The sequence below is a fragment of the Sardina pilchardus genome, chromosome 11 (genome assembly GCF_963854185.1).
Source record: "Sardina pilchardus chromosome 11, fSarPil1.1, whole genome shotgun sequence".
In the NCBI taxonomy this organism is placed as follows: Eukaryota; Metazoa; Chordata; class Actinopteri; order Clupeiformes; family Clupeidae; genus Sardina; species Sardina pilchardus.
In genome coordinates, this window is record NC_085004.1 from 127,520 (window position 1) to 137,337 (window position 9,818).

At 45.9% G+C, this 9,818-nt stretch overlaps 47 non-coding genes across 47 annotated transcripts; all 47 read right to left on the reverse strand.

Annotated features, from left to right (window-relative positions):
- Nucleotides 1–47: 47 nt before the first annotated feature.
- trnav-aac (transfer RNA valine (anticodon AAC)) lies at nt 48–120 on the reverse strand. Its single transcript has one exon. It is a non-coding gene; the product is annotated as a tRNA-Val (tRNA).
- Nucleotides 121–224: 104 nt separating this feature from the next.
- trnav-cac (transfer RNA valine (anticodon CAC)) lies at nt 225–297 on the reverse strand. The gene has a single exon. It is a non-coding gene; the product is annotated as a tRNA-Val (tRNA).
- Nucleotides 298–414: 117 nt separating this feature from the next.
- trnav-uac (transfer RNA valine (anticodon UAC)) lies at nt 415–487 on the reverse strand. Its single transcript has one exon. It is a non-coding gene; the product is annotated as a tRNA-Val (tRNA).
- Nucleotides 488–591: 104 nt separating this feature from the next.
- trnav-aac (transfer RNA valine (anticodon AAC)) lies at nt 592–664 on the reverse strand. The gene has a single exon. It is a non-coding gene; the product is annotated as a tRNA-Val (tRNA).
- A 330-nt stretch (nt 665–994) lies between these two features.
- On the reverse strand, nt 995–1,067 carry trnav-cac (transfer RNA valine (anticodon CAC)). The gene has a single exon. It is a non-coding gene; the product is annotated as a tRNA-Val (tRNA).
- Nucleotides 1,068–1,171: 104 nt separating this feature from the next.
- Nucleotides 1,172–1,244, reverse strand: trnav-cac (transfer RNA valine (anticodon CAC)). The gene has a single exon. It is a non-coding gene; the product is annotated as a tRNA-Val (tRNA).
- A 104-nt stretch (nt 1,245–1,348) lies between these two features.
- On the reverse strand, nt 1,349–1,421 carry trnav-cac (transfer RNA valine (anticodon CAC)). Its single transcript has one exon. It is a non-coding gene; the product is annotated as a tRNA-Val (tRNA).
- A 117-nt stretch (nt 1,422–1,538) lies between these two features.
- Nucleotides 1,539–1,611, reverse strand: trnav-uac (transfer RNA valine (anticodon UAC)). The gene has a single exon. It is a non-coding gene; the product is annotated as a tRNA-Val (tRNA).
- A 104-nt stretch (nt 1,612–1,715) lies between these two features.
- Nucleotides 1,716–1,788, reverse strand: trnav-aac (transfer RNA valine (anticodon AAC)). Its single transcript has one exon. It is a non-coding gene; the product is annotated as a tRNA-Val (tRNA).
- Nucleotides 1,789–1,986: 198 nt separating this feature from the next.
- trnav-cac (transfer RNA valine (anticodon CAC)) lies at nt 1,987–2,059 on the reverse strand. The gene has a single exon. It is a non-coding gene; the product is annotated as a tRNA-Val (tRNA).
- Nucleotides 2,060–2,163: 104 nt separating this feature from the next.
- Nucleotides 2,164–2,236, reverse strand: trnav-cac (transfer RNA valine (anticodon CAC)). Its single transcript has one exon. It is a non-coding gene; the product is annotated as a tRNA-Val (tRNA).
- Nucleotides 2,237–2,340: 104 nt separating this feature from the next.
- trnav-cac (transfer RNA valine (anticodon CAC)) lies at nt 2,341–2,413 on the reverse strand. Its single transcript has one exon. It is a non-coding gene; the product is annotated as a tRNA-Val (tRNA).
- Nucleotides 2,414–2,530: 117 nt separating this feature from the next.
- trnav-uac (transfer RNA valine (anticodon UAC)) lies at nt 2,531–2,603 on the reverse strand. The gene has a single exon. It is a non-coding gene; the product is annotated as a tRNA-Val (tRNA).
- Nucleotides 2,604–2,707: 104 nt separating this feature from the next.
- On the reverse strand, nt 2,708–2,780 carry trnav-aac (transfer RNA valine (anticodon AAC)). Its single transcript has one exon. It is a non-coding gene; the product is annotated as a tRNA-Val (tRNA).
- A 198-nt stretch (nt 2,781–2,978) lies between these two features.
- On the reverse strand, nt 2,979–3,051 carry trnav-cac (transfer RNA valine (anticodon CAC)). Its single transcript has one exon. It is a non-coding gene; the product is annotated as a tRNA-Val (tRNA).
- Nucleotides 3,052–3,155: 104 nt separating this feature from the next.
- trnav-cac (transfer RNA valine (anticodon CAC)) lies at nt 3,156–3,228 on the reverse strand. The gene has a single exon. It is a non-coding gene; the product is annotated as a tRNA-Val (tRNA).
- A 104-nt stretch (nt 3,229–3,332) lies between these two features.
- On the reverse strand, nt 3,333–3,405 carry trnav-aac (transfer RNA valine (anticodon AAC)). The gene has a single exon. It is a non-coding gene; the product is annotated as a tRNA-Val (tRNA).
- A 104-nt stretch (nt 3,406–3,509) lies between these two features.
- trnav-cac (transfer RNA valine (anticodon CAC)) lies at nt 3,510–3,582 on the reverse strand. Its single transcript has one exon. It is a non-coding gene; the product is annotated as a tRNA-Val (tRNA).
- Nucleotides 3,583–3,699: 117 nt separating this feature from the next.
- trnav-uac (transfer RNA valine (anticodon UAC)) lies at nt 3,700–3,772 on the reverse strand. Its single transcript has one exon. It is a non-coding gene; the product is annotated as a tRNA-Val (tRNA).
- A 104-nt stretch (nt 3,773–3,876) lies between these two features.
- Nucleotides 3,877–3,949, reverse strand: trnav-aac (transfer RNA valine (anticodon AAC)). The gene has a single exon. It is a non-coding gene; the product is annotated as a tRNA-Val (tRNA).
- Nucleotides 3,950–4,279: 330 nt separating this feature from the next.
- Nucleotides 4,280–4,352, reverse strand: trnav-cac (transfer RNA valine (anticodon CAC)). The gene has a single exon. It is a non-coding gene; the product is annotated as a tRNA-Val (tRNA).
- Nucleotides 4,353–4,456: 104 nt separating this feature from the next.
- Nucleotides 4,457–4,529, reverse strand: trnav-cac (transfer RNA valine (anticodon CAC)). Its single transcript has one exon. It is a non-coding gene; the product is annotated as a tRNA-Val (tRNA).
- Nucleotides 4,530–4,633: 104 nt separating this feature from the next.
- trnav-cac (transfer RNA valine (anticodon CAC)) lies at nt 4,634–4,706 on the reverse strand. Its single transcript has one exon. It is a non-coding gene; the product is annotated as a tRNA-Val (tRNA).
- A 117-nt stretch (nt 4,707–4,823) lies between these two features.
- Nucleotides 4,824–4,896, reverse strand: trnav-uac (transfer RNA valine (anticodon UAC)). Its single transcript has one exon. It is a non-coding gene; the product is annotated as a tRNA-Val (tRNA).
- Nucleotides 4,897–5,000: 104 nt separating this feature from the next.
- On the reverse strand, nt 5,001–5,073 carry trnav-aac (transfer RNA valine (anticodon AAC)). Its single transcript has one exon. It is a non-coding gene; the product is annotated as a tRNA-Val (tRNA).
- A 198-nt stretch (nt 5,074–5,271) lies between these two features.
- trnav-cac (transfer RNA valine (anticodon CAC)) lies at nt 5,272–5,344 on the reverse strand. The gene has a single exon. It is a non-coding gene; the product is annotated as a tRNA-Val (tRNA).
- Nucleotides 5,345–5,448: 104 nt separating this feature from the next.
- trnav-cac (transfer RNA valine (anticodon CAC)) lies at nt 5,449–5,521 on the reverse strand. Its single transcript has one exon. It is a non-coding gene; the product is annotated as a tRNA-Val (tRNA).
- A 104-nt stretch (nt 5,522–5,625) lies between these two features.
- On the reverse strand, nt 5,626–5,698 carry trnav-aac (transfer RNA valine (anticodon AAC)). The gene has a single exon. It is a non-coding gene; the product is annotated as a tRNA-Val (tRNA).
- A 104-nt stretch (nt 5,699–5,802) lies between these two features.
- trnav-cac (transfer RNA valine (anticodon CAC)) lies at nt 5,803–5,875 on the reverse strand. Its single transcript has one exon. It is a non-coding gene; the product is annotated as a tRNA-Val (tRNA).
- Nucleotides 5,876–5,992: 117 nt separating this feature from the next.
- trnav-uac (transfer RNA valine (anticodon UAC)) lies at nt 5,993–6,065 on the reverse strand. The gene has a single exon. It is a non-coding gene; the product is annotated as a tRNA-Val (tRNA).
- Nucleotides 6,066–6,169: 104 nt separating this feature from the next.
- Nucleotides 6,170–6,242, reverse strand: trnav-aac (transfer RNA valine (anticodon AAC)). The gene has a single exon. It is a non-coding gene; the product is annotated as a tRNA-Val (tRNA).
- Nucleotides 6,243–6,440: 198 nt separating this feature from the next.
- Nucleotides 6,441–6,513, reverse strand: trnav-cac (transfer RNA valine (anticodon CAC)). The gene has a single exon. It is a non-coding gene; the product is annotated as a tRNA-Val (tRNA).
- A 292-nt stretch (nt 6,514–6,805) lies between these two features.
- Nucleotides 6,806–6,878, reverse strand: trnav-uac (transfer RNA valine (anticodon UAC)). The gene has a single exon. It is a non-coding gene; the product is annotated as a tRNA-Val (tRNA).
- A 104-nt stretch (nt 6,879–6,982) lies between these two features.
- trnav-aac (transfer RNA valine (anticodon AAC)) lies at nt 6,983–7,055 on the reverse strand. Its single transcript has one exon. It is a non-coding gene; the product is annotated as a tRNA-Val (tRNA).
- Nucleotides 7,056–7,159: 104 nt separating this feature from the next.
- trnav-cac (transfer RNA valine (anticodon CAC)) lies at nt 7,160–7,232 on the reverse strand. The gene has a single exon. It is a non-coding gene; the product is annotated as a tRNA-Val (tRNA).
- A 117-nt stretch (nt 7,233–7,349) lies between these two features.
- trnav-uac (transfer RNA valine (anticodon UAC)) lies at nt 7,350–7,422 on the reverse strand. The gene has a single exon. It is a non-coding gene; the product is annotated as a tRNA-Val (tRNA).
- A 104-nt stretch (nt 7,423–7,526) lies between these two features.
- On the reverse strand, nt 7,527–7,599 carry trnav-aac (transfer RNA valine (anticodon AAC)). Its single transcript has one exon. It is a non-coding gene; the product is annotated as a tRNA-Val (tRNA).
- Nucleotides 7,600–7,797: 198 nt separating this feature from the next.
- trnav-cac (transfer RNA valine (anticodon CAC)) lies at nt 7,798–7,870 on the reverse strand. Its single transcript has one exon. It is a non-coding gene; the product is annotated as a tRNA-Val (tRNA).
- A 104-nt stretch (nt 7,871–7,974) lies between these two features.
- Nucleotides 7,975–8,047, reverse strand: trnav-cac (transfer RNA valine (anticodon CAC)). The gene has a single exon. It is a non-coding gene; the product is annotated as a tRNA-Val (tRNA).
- Nucleotides 8,048–8,151: 104 nt separating this feature from the next.
- On the reverse strand, nt 8,152–8,224 carry trnav-aac (transfer RNA valine (anticodon AAC)). The gene has a single exon. It is a non-coding gene; the product is annotated as a tRNA-Val (tRNA).
- Nucleotides 8,225–8,328: 104 nt separating this feature from the next.
- Nucleotides 8,329–8,401, reverse strand: trnav-cac (transfer RNA valine (anticodon CAC)). The gene has a single exon. It is a non-coding gene; the product is annotated as a tRNA-Val (tRNA).
- Nucleotides 8,402–8,518: 117 nt separating this feature from the next.
- On the reverse strand, nt 8,519–8,591 carry trnav-uac (transfer RNA valine (anticodon UAC)). Its single transcript has one exon. It is a non-coding gene; the product is annotated as a tRNA-Val (tRNA).
- A 104-nt stretch (nt 8,592–8,695) lies between these two features.
- trnav-aac (transfer RNA valine (anticodon AAC)) lies at nt 8,696–8,768 on the reverse strand. The gene has a single exon. It is a non-coding gene; the product is annotated as a tRNA-Val (tRNA).
- A 198-nt stretch (nt 8,769–8,966) lies between these two features.
- Nucleotides 8,967–9,039, reverse strand: trnav-cac (transfer RNA valine (anticodon CAC)). Its single transcript has one exon. It is a non-coding gene; the product is annotated as a tRNA-Val (tRNA).
- A 292-nt stretch (nt 9,040–9,331) lies between these two features.
- trnav-uac (transfer RNA valine (anticodon UAC)) lies at nt 9,332–9,404 on the reverse strand. Its single transcript has one exon. It is a non-coding gene; the product is annotated as a tRNA-Val (tRNA).
- A 104-nt stretch (nt 9,405–9,508) lies between these two features.
- trnav-aac (transfer RNA valine (anticodon AAC)) lies at nt 9,509–9,581 on the reverse strand. The gene has a single exon. It is a non-coding gene; the product is annotated as a tRNA-Val (tRNA).
- Nucleotides 9,582–9,685: 104 nt separating this feature from the next.
- trnav-cac (transfer RNA valine (anticodon CAC)) lies at nt 9,686–9,758 on the reverse strand. The gene has a single exon. It is a non-coding gene; the product is annotated as a tRNA-Val (tRNA).
- Nucleotides 9,759–9,818: the final 60 nt, after the last annotated feature.

A 9,818-nucleotide genomic window follows, 5' to 3' on the forward strand; every position in this document is an offset into this window, starting at 1 on the left:
CGCTATAAATTGTTCAGCTCAATCCAACATCCTGCCAAATAAGAACTTGTTTCCACCCAGTTTCGAACTGGGGACCTTTCGCGTGTTAGGCGAACGTGATAACCACTACACTATGGAAACACCCTGCAGGAAGTGGTCACCTAGATTAGTTTTGGCAAGACAAACCCTAGCTGAAGGCACGAGGAACTGTTCAGCTCAATCCATCATCCTGCCAAATAAGAATTTGTTTCCACCCAGTTTCGAACTGGGGACCTTTCTCGTGTGAGGCGAACGTGATAACCACTACACTATGGAAACTTGTGCTGAATTCTCTGGTAGACATAGCAACTGAGTCAGTTCAATGAAAGATTACTTCAATTGAAGCACCAAGATGTACTTGTTCCAAGGAAACAAGCATGCATGCAAGAAAGAGATTGTTTCCACCCAGTTTCAAACTGGGGACCTTTCGCGTGTAAAGCGAACGTGATAACCACTACACTATGGAAACATCCTGCAGCAAGCGGTCACCTAGATTACTTTTGGCAAGACAACCCCTAGCAGAAGACATGTGGAATTGTTCAGCTCAATCCAAAGTCCTGCCAAATAAGAATTTGTTTCCACCCAGTTTCGAACTGGGGACCTTTCGCGTGTTAGGCGAACGTGATAACCACTACACTATGGAAACACCCTGAAGGAGGTGGTCACCTAGATTATTTTTGCCAAGGTAAACCCTAGCAGAAGACAAGTGGAATTCTTCAGCTATGGAACACAACTTTCGCGTGTTAGGCGAAAGTGATAACCACTACACTATGGAAACACCCTGAAGGAGGTGGTCACCTAGATTATTTTTGCCAAGGTAAACTCTAGCAGAAGACAAGTGGAATTCTTCAGCTATGGAACACAACGGAAACACCCTGCAGGAAGCGGTCACCTAGATTACTTTTGGCAAGACAAACCCTAGCTGAAGGCGCACGGAATTGTTCAGCTCAATCCATCACTCTGCCAAATAAGAATTTGTTTCCACCCAGTTTCGAACTGGGGACCTTTCGCGTGTGAGGCGAACGTGATAACCACTACACTATGGAAACACCCTGCAGGAAGTGGTCACATAGATTACTTTTGGCAAGACAAACCCTAGCTGAAGGCGCTATAAATTGTTCAGCTCAATCCAACATCCTGCCAAATAAGAACTTGTTTCCACCCAGTTTCGAACTGGGGACCTTTCGCGTGTGAGGCGAACGTGATAACCACTACACTATGGAAACACCCTGCAGGAAGTGGTCACCTAGATTAGTTTTGGCAAGACAAACCCTAGCTGAAGGCACGCGGAACTGTTCAGCTCAATCCATCATCCTGCCAAATAAGAATTTGTTTCCACCCAGTTTCGAACTGGGGACCTTTCGCGTGTGAGGCGAACGTGATAACCACTACACTATGGAAACTTGTGCTGAATTCTCTGGTAGACATAGCAACTGAGTCAGTTCAATGAAAGATTACTTCAATTGAAGCACCAAGATGTACTTGTTCCAAGGAAACAAGCATGCATGCAAGAAAGAGATTGTTTCCACCCAGTTTCGAACTGGGGACCTTTCGCGTGTAAAGCGAACGTGATAACCACTACACTATGGAAACATCCTGCAGCAAGTGGTCACCTAGATTACTTTTGGCAAGACAACCCCTAGCAGAAGACATGTGGAATTGTTCAGCTCAATCCAAAGTCCTGCCAAATAAGAATTTGTTTCCACCCAGTTTCGAACTGGGGACCTTTCGCGTGTTAGGCGAACGTGATAACCACTACACTATGGAAACACCCTGAAGGAGGTGGTCACCTAGATTATTTTTGCCAAGGTAAACTCTAGCAGAAGACAAGTGGAATTCTTCAGCTATGGAACACAACGGAAACACCCTGCAGGAAGCGGTCACCTAGATTACTTTTGGCAAGACAAACCCTAGCTGAAGGCGCACGGAATTGTTCAGCTCAATCCATCACTCTGCCAAATAAGAATTTGTTTCCACCCAGTTTCGAACTGGGGACCTTTCGCGTGTGAGGCGAACGTGATAACCACTACACTATGGAAACACCCTGCAGGAAGTGGTCACATAGATTACTTTTGGCAAGACAAACCCTAGCTGAAGGCGCTATAAATTGTTCAGCTCAATCCAACATCCTGCCAAATAAGAACTTGTTTCCACCCAGTTTCGAACTGGGGACCTTTCGCGTGTGAGGCGAACGTGATAACCACTACACTATGGAAACACCCTGCAGGAAGTGGTCACCTAGATTAGTTTTGGCAAGACAAACCCTAGCTGAAGGCACGCGGAACTGTTCAGCTCAATCCATCATCCTGCCAAATAAGAATTTGTTTCCACCCAGTTTCGAACTGGGGACCTTTCGCGTGTGAGGCGAACGTGATAACCACTACACTATGGAAACTTGTGCTGAATTCTCTGGTAGACATAGCAACTGAGTCAGTTCAATGAAAGATTACTTCAATTGAAGCACCAAGATGTACTTGTTCCAAGGAAACAAGCATGCATGCAAGAAAGAGATTGTTTCCACCCAGTTTCGAACTGGGGACCTTTCGCGTGTAAAGCGAACGTGATAACCACTACACTATGGAAACATCCTGCAGCAAGTGGTCACCTAGATTACTTTTGGCAAGACAACCCCTAGCAGAAGACATGTGGAATTGTTCAGCTCAATCCAAAGTCCTGCCAAATAAGAATTTGTTTCCACCCAGTTTCGAACTGGGGACCTTTCGCGTGTTAGGCGAACGTGATAACCACTACACTATGGAAACACCCTGAAGGAGGTGGTCACCTAGATTATTTTTGCCAAGGTAAACCCTAGCAGAAGACAAGTGGAATTCTTCAGCTATGTAACACAACGGAAACACCCTGCAGGAAGCGGTCACCTAGATTACTTTTGGCAAGACAAACCCTAGCTGAAGGCGCGCGGAATTGTTCAGCTCAATCCATCACTCTGCCAAATAAGAATTTGTTTCCACCCAGTTTCGAACTGAGGACCTTTCGCGTGTGAGGCGAACGTGATAACCACTACACTATGGAAACACCCTGCAGGAAGTGGTCACATAGATTACTTTTGGCAAGACAAACCCTTGCTGAAGGCGCTATAAATTGTTCAGCTCAATCCAACATCCTGCCAAATAAGAACTTGTATCCACCCAGTTTCGAACTGGGGACCTTTCGCGTGTGAGGCGAACGTGATAACCACTACACTATGGAAACACCCTGCAGGAAGTGGTCACATAGATTACTTTTGGCAAGACAAACCCTAGCTGAAGGCGCTATAAATTGTTCAGCTCAATCCAACATCCTGCCAAATAAGAACTTGTTTCCACCCAGTTTCGACCTGGGGACCTTTCGCGTGTTAGGCGAACGTGATAACCACTACACTATGGAAACACCCTGCAGGAAGTGGTCACCTAGATTAGTTTTGGCAAGACAAACCCTAGCTGAAGGCACGAGGAACTGTTCAGCTCAATCCATCATCCTGCCAAATAAGAATTTGTTTCCACCCAGTTTCGAACTGGGGACCTTTCGCGTGTGAGGCGAACGTGATAACCACTACACTATGGAAACTTGTGCTGAATTCTCTGGTAGACATAGCAACTGAGTCAGTTCAATGAAAGATTACTTCAATTGAAGCACCAAGATGTACTTGTTCCAAGGAAACAAGCATGCATGCAAGAAAGAGATTGTTTCCACCCAGTTTCGAACTGGGGACCTTTCGCGTGTAAAGCGAACGTGATAACCACTACACTATGGAAACATCCTGCAGCAAGCGGTCACCTAGATTACTTTTGGCAAGACAACCCCTAGCAGAAGACATGTGGAATTGTTCAGCTCAATCCAAAGTCCTGCCAAATAAGAATTTGTTTCCACCCAGTTTCGAACTGGGGACCTTTCGCGTGTTAGGCGAACGTGATAACCACTACACTATGGAAACACCCTGAAGGAGGTGGTCACCTAGATTATTTTTGCCAAGGTAAACCCTAGCAGAAGACAAGTGGAATTCTTCAACTATGGAACACAACTTTCGCGTGTTAGGCGAAAGTGATAACCACTACACTATGGAAACACCCTGAAGGAGGTGGTCACCTAGATTATTTTTGCCAAGGTAAACTCTAGCAGAAGACAAGTGGAATTCTTCAGCTATGGAACACAACGGAAACACCCTGCAGGAAGCGGTCACCTAGATTACTTTTGGCAAGACAAACCCTAGCTGAAGGCGCACGGAATTGTTCAGCTCAATCCATCACTCTGCCAAATAAGAATTTGTTTCCACCCAGTTTCGAACTGGGGACCTTTCGCGTGTGAGGCGAACGTGATAACCACTACACTATGGAAACACCCTGCAGGAAGTGGTCACATAGATTACTTTTGGCAAGACAAACCCTAGCTGAAGGCGCTATAAATTGTTCAGCTCAATCCAACATCCTGCCAAATAAGAACTTGTTTCCACCCAGTTTCGAACTGGGGACCTTTCGCGTGTGAGGCGAACGTGATAACCACTACACTATGGAAACACCCTGCAGGAAGTGGTCACCTAGATTAGTTTTGGCAAGACAAACCCTAGCTGAAGGCACGCGGAACTGTTCAGCTCAATACATCATCCTGCCAAATAAGAATTTGTTTCCACCCAGTTTCGAACTGGGGACCTTTCGCGTGTGAGGCGAACGTGATAACCACTACACTATGGAAACTTGTGCTGAATTCTCTGGTAGACATAGCAACTGAGTCAGTTCAATGAAAGATTACTTCAATTGAAGCACCAAGATGTACTTGTTCCAAGGAAACAAGCATGCATGCAAGAAAGAGATTGTTTCCACCCAGTTTCGAACTGGGGACCTTTCGCGTGTAAAGCGAACGTGATAACCACTACACTATGGAAACATCCTGCAGCAAGTGGTCACCTAGATTACTTTTGGCAAGACAACCCCTAGCAGAAGACATGTGGAATTGTTCAGCTCAATCCAAAGTCCTGCCAAATAAGAATTTGTTTCCACCCAGTTTCGAACTGGGGACCTTTCGCGTGTTAGGCGAACGTGATAACCACTACACTATGGAAACACCCTGAAGGAGGTGGTCACCTAGATTATTTTTGCCAAGGTAAACCCTAGCAGAAGACAAGTGGAATTCTTCAGCTATGTAACACAACGGAAACACCCTGCAGGAAGCGGTCACCTAGATTACTTTTGGCAAGACAAACCCTAGCTGAAGGCGCGCGGAATTGTTCAGCTCAATCCATCACTCTGCCAAATAAGAATTTGTTTCCACCCAGTTTCGAACTGAGGACCTTTCGCGTGTGAGGCGAACGTGATAACCACTACACTATGGAAACACCCTGCAGGAAGTGGTCACATAGATTACTTTTGGCAAGACAAACCCTTGCTGAAGGCGCTATAAATTGTTCAGCTCAATCCAACATCCTGCCAAATAAGAACTTGTATCCACCCAGTTTCGAACTGGGGACCTTTCGCGTGTGAGGCGAACGTGATAACCACTACACTATGGAAACACCCTGCAGGAAGTGGTCACATAGATTACTTTTGGCAAGACAAACCCTAGCTGAAGGCGCTATAAATTGTTCAGCTCAATCCAACATCCTGCCAAATAAGAACTTGTTTCCACCCAGTTTCGACCTGGGGACCTTTCGCGTGTTAGGCGAACGTGATAACCACTACACTATGGAAACACCCTGCAGGAAGTGGTCACCTAGATTAGTTTTGGCAAGACAAACCCTAGCTGAAGGCACGAGGAACTGTTCAGCTCAATCCATCATCCTGCCAAATAAGAATTTGTTTCCACCCAGTTTCGAACTGGGGACCTTTCGCGTGTGAGGCGAACGTGATAACCACTACACTATGGAAACTTGTGCTGAATTCTCTGGTAGACATAGCAACTGAGTCAGTTCAATGAAAGATTACTTCAATTGAAGCACCAAGATGTACTTGTTCCAAGGAAACAAGCATGCATGCAAGAAAGAGATTGTTTCCACCCAGTTTCGAACTGGGGACCTTTCGCGTGTAAAGCGAACGTGATAACCACTACACTATGGAAACATCCTGCAGCAAGTGGTCACCTAGATTACTTTTGGCAAGACAACCCCTAGCAGAAGACATGTGGAATTGGTCAGCTCAATCCAAAGTCCTGTCAAATAAGAATTTGTTTCCACCCAGTTTCGAACTGGGGACCTTTCGCGTGTTAGGCGAACGTGATAACCACTACACTATGGAAACATCCTGAAGGAGGTGGTCACCTAGATTATTTTTGCCAAGGTAAACCCTAGCAGAAGACAAGTGGAATTCTTCAGCTATGGAACACAACGGAAACACCCTGCAGGAAGCGGTCACCTAGATTACTTTTGGCAAGACAAACCCTAGCTGAAGGCGCGCGGAATTGTTCAGCTCAATCCATCACTCTGCCAAATAAGAATTTGTTTCCACCCAGTTTCGAACTGGGGACCTTTCGCGTGTGAGGCGAACGTGATAACCACTACACTATGGAAACTTGTGCTGAATTCTCTGGTAGACATAGCAACATAGAACTTGTTTCCACCCAGTTGCGTGTTAGGCGAACGTGATAACCACTACACTATGGAAACACCCTGAAGGAGGTGGTCACCTAGATTATTTTTGCCAAGGTAAACCCTAGCAGAAGACAAGTGGAATTCTTCAGCTATGGAACACAACGGAAACACCCTGCAGGAAGCGGTCACCTAGATTACTTTTGGCAAGACAAACCCTAGCTGAAGGCGCGCGGAATTGTTCAGCTCAATCCATCACTCTGCCAAATAAGAATTTGTTTCCACCCAGTTTCGAACTGGGGACCTTTCGCGTGTAAGGCGAACGTGATAACCACTACACTATGGAAACACCCTGCAGGAAGTGGTCACATAGATTACTTTTGGCAAGACAAACCCTAGCTGAAGGCGCTATAAATTGTTCAGCTCAATCCAACATCCTGCCAAATAAGAACTTGTTTCCACCCAGTTTCGAACTGGGGACCTTTCGCGTGTTAGGCGAACGTGATAACCACTACACTATGGAAACACCCTGCAGGAAGTGGTCACCTAGATTAGTTTTGGCAAGACAAACCCTAGCTGAAGGCACGCGGAACTGTTCAGCTCAATCCATCATCCTGCCAAATAAGAATTTGTTTCCACCCAGTTTCGAACTGGGGACCTTTCGCGTGTGAGGCGAACGTGATAACCACTACACTATGGAAACTTGTGCTGAATTCTCTGGTAGACATAGCAACTGAGTCAGTTCAATGAAAGATTACTTCAATTGAAGCACCAAGATGTACTTGTTCCAAGGAAACAAGCATGCATGCAAGAAAGAGATTGTTTCCACCCAGTTTCGAACTGGGGACCTTTCGCGTGTAAAGCGAACGTGATAACCACTACACTATGGAAACATCCTGCAGCAAGTGGTCACCTAGATTACTTTTGGCAAGACAACCCCTAGCAGAAGACATGTGGAATTGTTCAGCTCAATCCAAAGTCCTGTCAAATAAGAATTTGTTTCCACCCAGTTTCGAACTGGGGACCTTTCGCGTGTTAGGCGAACGTGATAACCACTACACTATGGAAACACCCTGAAGGAGGTGGTCACCTAGATTATTTTTGCCAAGGTAAACCCTAGCAGAAGACAAGTGGAATTCTTCAGCTATGTAACACAACGGAAACACCCTGCAGGAAGCGGTCACCTAGATTACTTTTGGCAAGACAAACCCTAGCTGAAGGCGCGCGGAATTGTTCAGCTCAATCCATCACTCTGCCAAATAAGAATTTGTTTCCACCCAGTTTCGAACTGAGGACCTTTCGCGTGTGAGGCGAACGTGATAACCACTACACTATGGAAACACCCTGCAGGAAGTGGTCACATAGATTACTTTTGGCAAGACAAACCCTTGCTGAAGGCGCTATAAATTGTTCAGCTCAATCCAACATCCTGCCAAATAAGAACTTGTATCCACCCAGTTTCGAACTGGGGACCTTTCGCGTGTGAGGCGAACGTGATAACCACTACACTATGGAAACACCCTGCAGGAAGTGGTCACATAGATTACTTTTGGCAAGACAAACCCTAGCTGAAGGCGCTATAAATTGTTCAGCTCAATCCAACATCCTGCCAAATAAGAACTTGTTTCCACCCAGTTTCGACCTGGGGACCTTTCGCGTGTTAGGCGAACGTGATAACCACTACACTATGGAAACACCCTGCAGGAAGTGGTCACCTAGATTAGTTTTGGCAAGACAAACCCTAGCTGAAGGCACGAGGAACTGTTCAGCTCAATCCATCATCCTGCCAAATAAGAATTTGTTTCCACCCAGTTTCGAACTGGGGACCTTTCGCGTGTGAGGCGAACGTGATAACCACTACACTATGGAAACTTGTGCTGAATTCTCTGGTAGACATAGCAACTGAGTCAGTTCAATGAAAGATTACTTCAATTGAAGCACCAAGATGTACTTGTTCCAAGGAAACAAGCATGCATGCAAGAAAGAGATTGTTTCCACCCAGTTTCGAACTGGGGACCTTTCGCGTGTAAAGCGAACGTGATAACCACTACACTATGGAAACATCCTGCAGCAAGTGGTCACCTAGATTACTTTTGGCAAGACAACCCCTAGCAGAAGACATGTGGAATTGGTCAGCTCAATCCAAAGTCCTGTCAAATAAGAATTTGTTTCCACCCAGTTTCGAACTGGGGACCTTTCGCGTGTTAGGCGAACGTGATAACCACTACACTATGGAAACATCCTGAAGGAGGTGGTCACCTAGATTATTTTTGCCAAGGTAAACCCTAGCAGAAGACAAGTGGAATTCTTCAGCTATGGAACACAACGGAAACACCCTGCAGGAAGCGGTCACCTAGATTACTTTTGGCAAGACAAACCCTAGCTGAAGGCGCGCGGAATTGTTCAGCTCAATCCATCACTCTGCCAAATAAGAATTTGTTTCCACCCAGTTTCGAACTGGGGACCTTTCGCGTGTGAGGCGAACGTGATAACCACTACACTATGGAAACTTGTGCTGAATTCTCTGGTAGACATAGCAACATAGAACTTGTTTCCACCCAGTTGCGTGTTAGGCGAACGTGATAACCACTACACTATGGAAACACCCTGAAGGAGGTGGTCACCTAGATTATTTTTGCCAAGGTAAACCCTAGCAGAAGACAAGTGGAATTCTTCAGCTATGGAACACAACGGAAACACCCTGCAGGAAGCGGTCACCTAGATTACTTTTGGCAAGACAAACCCTAGCTGAAGGCGCGCGGAATTGTTCAGCTCAATCCATCACTCTGCCAAATAAGAATTTGTTTCCACCCAGTTTCGAACTGGGGACCTTTCGCGTGTAAGGCGAACGTGATAACCACTACACTATGGAAACACCCTGCAGGAAGTGGTCACATAGATTACTTTTGGCAAGACAAACCCTAGCTGAAGGCGCTATAAATTGTTCAGCTCAATCCAACATCCTGCCAAATAAGAACTTGTTTCCACCCAGTTTCGAACTGGGGACCTTTCGCGTGTTAGGCGAACGTGATAACCACTACACTATGGAAACACCCTGCAGGAAGTGGTCACCTAGATTAGTTTTGGCAAGACAAACCCTAGCTGAAGGCACGCGGAACTGTTCAGCTCAATCCATCATCCTGCCAAATAAGAATTTGTTTCCACCCAGTTTCGAACTGGGGACCTTTCGCGTGTGAGGCGAACGTGATAACCACTACACTATGGAAACTTGTGCTGAATTCTCTGGTAGACATAGCAACTGAGTCAGTTCAATGAAAGATTACTTCAA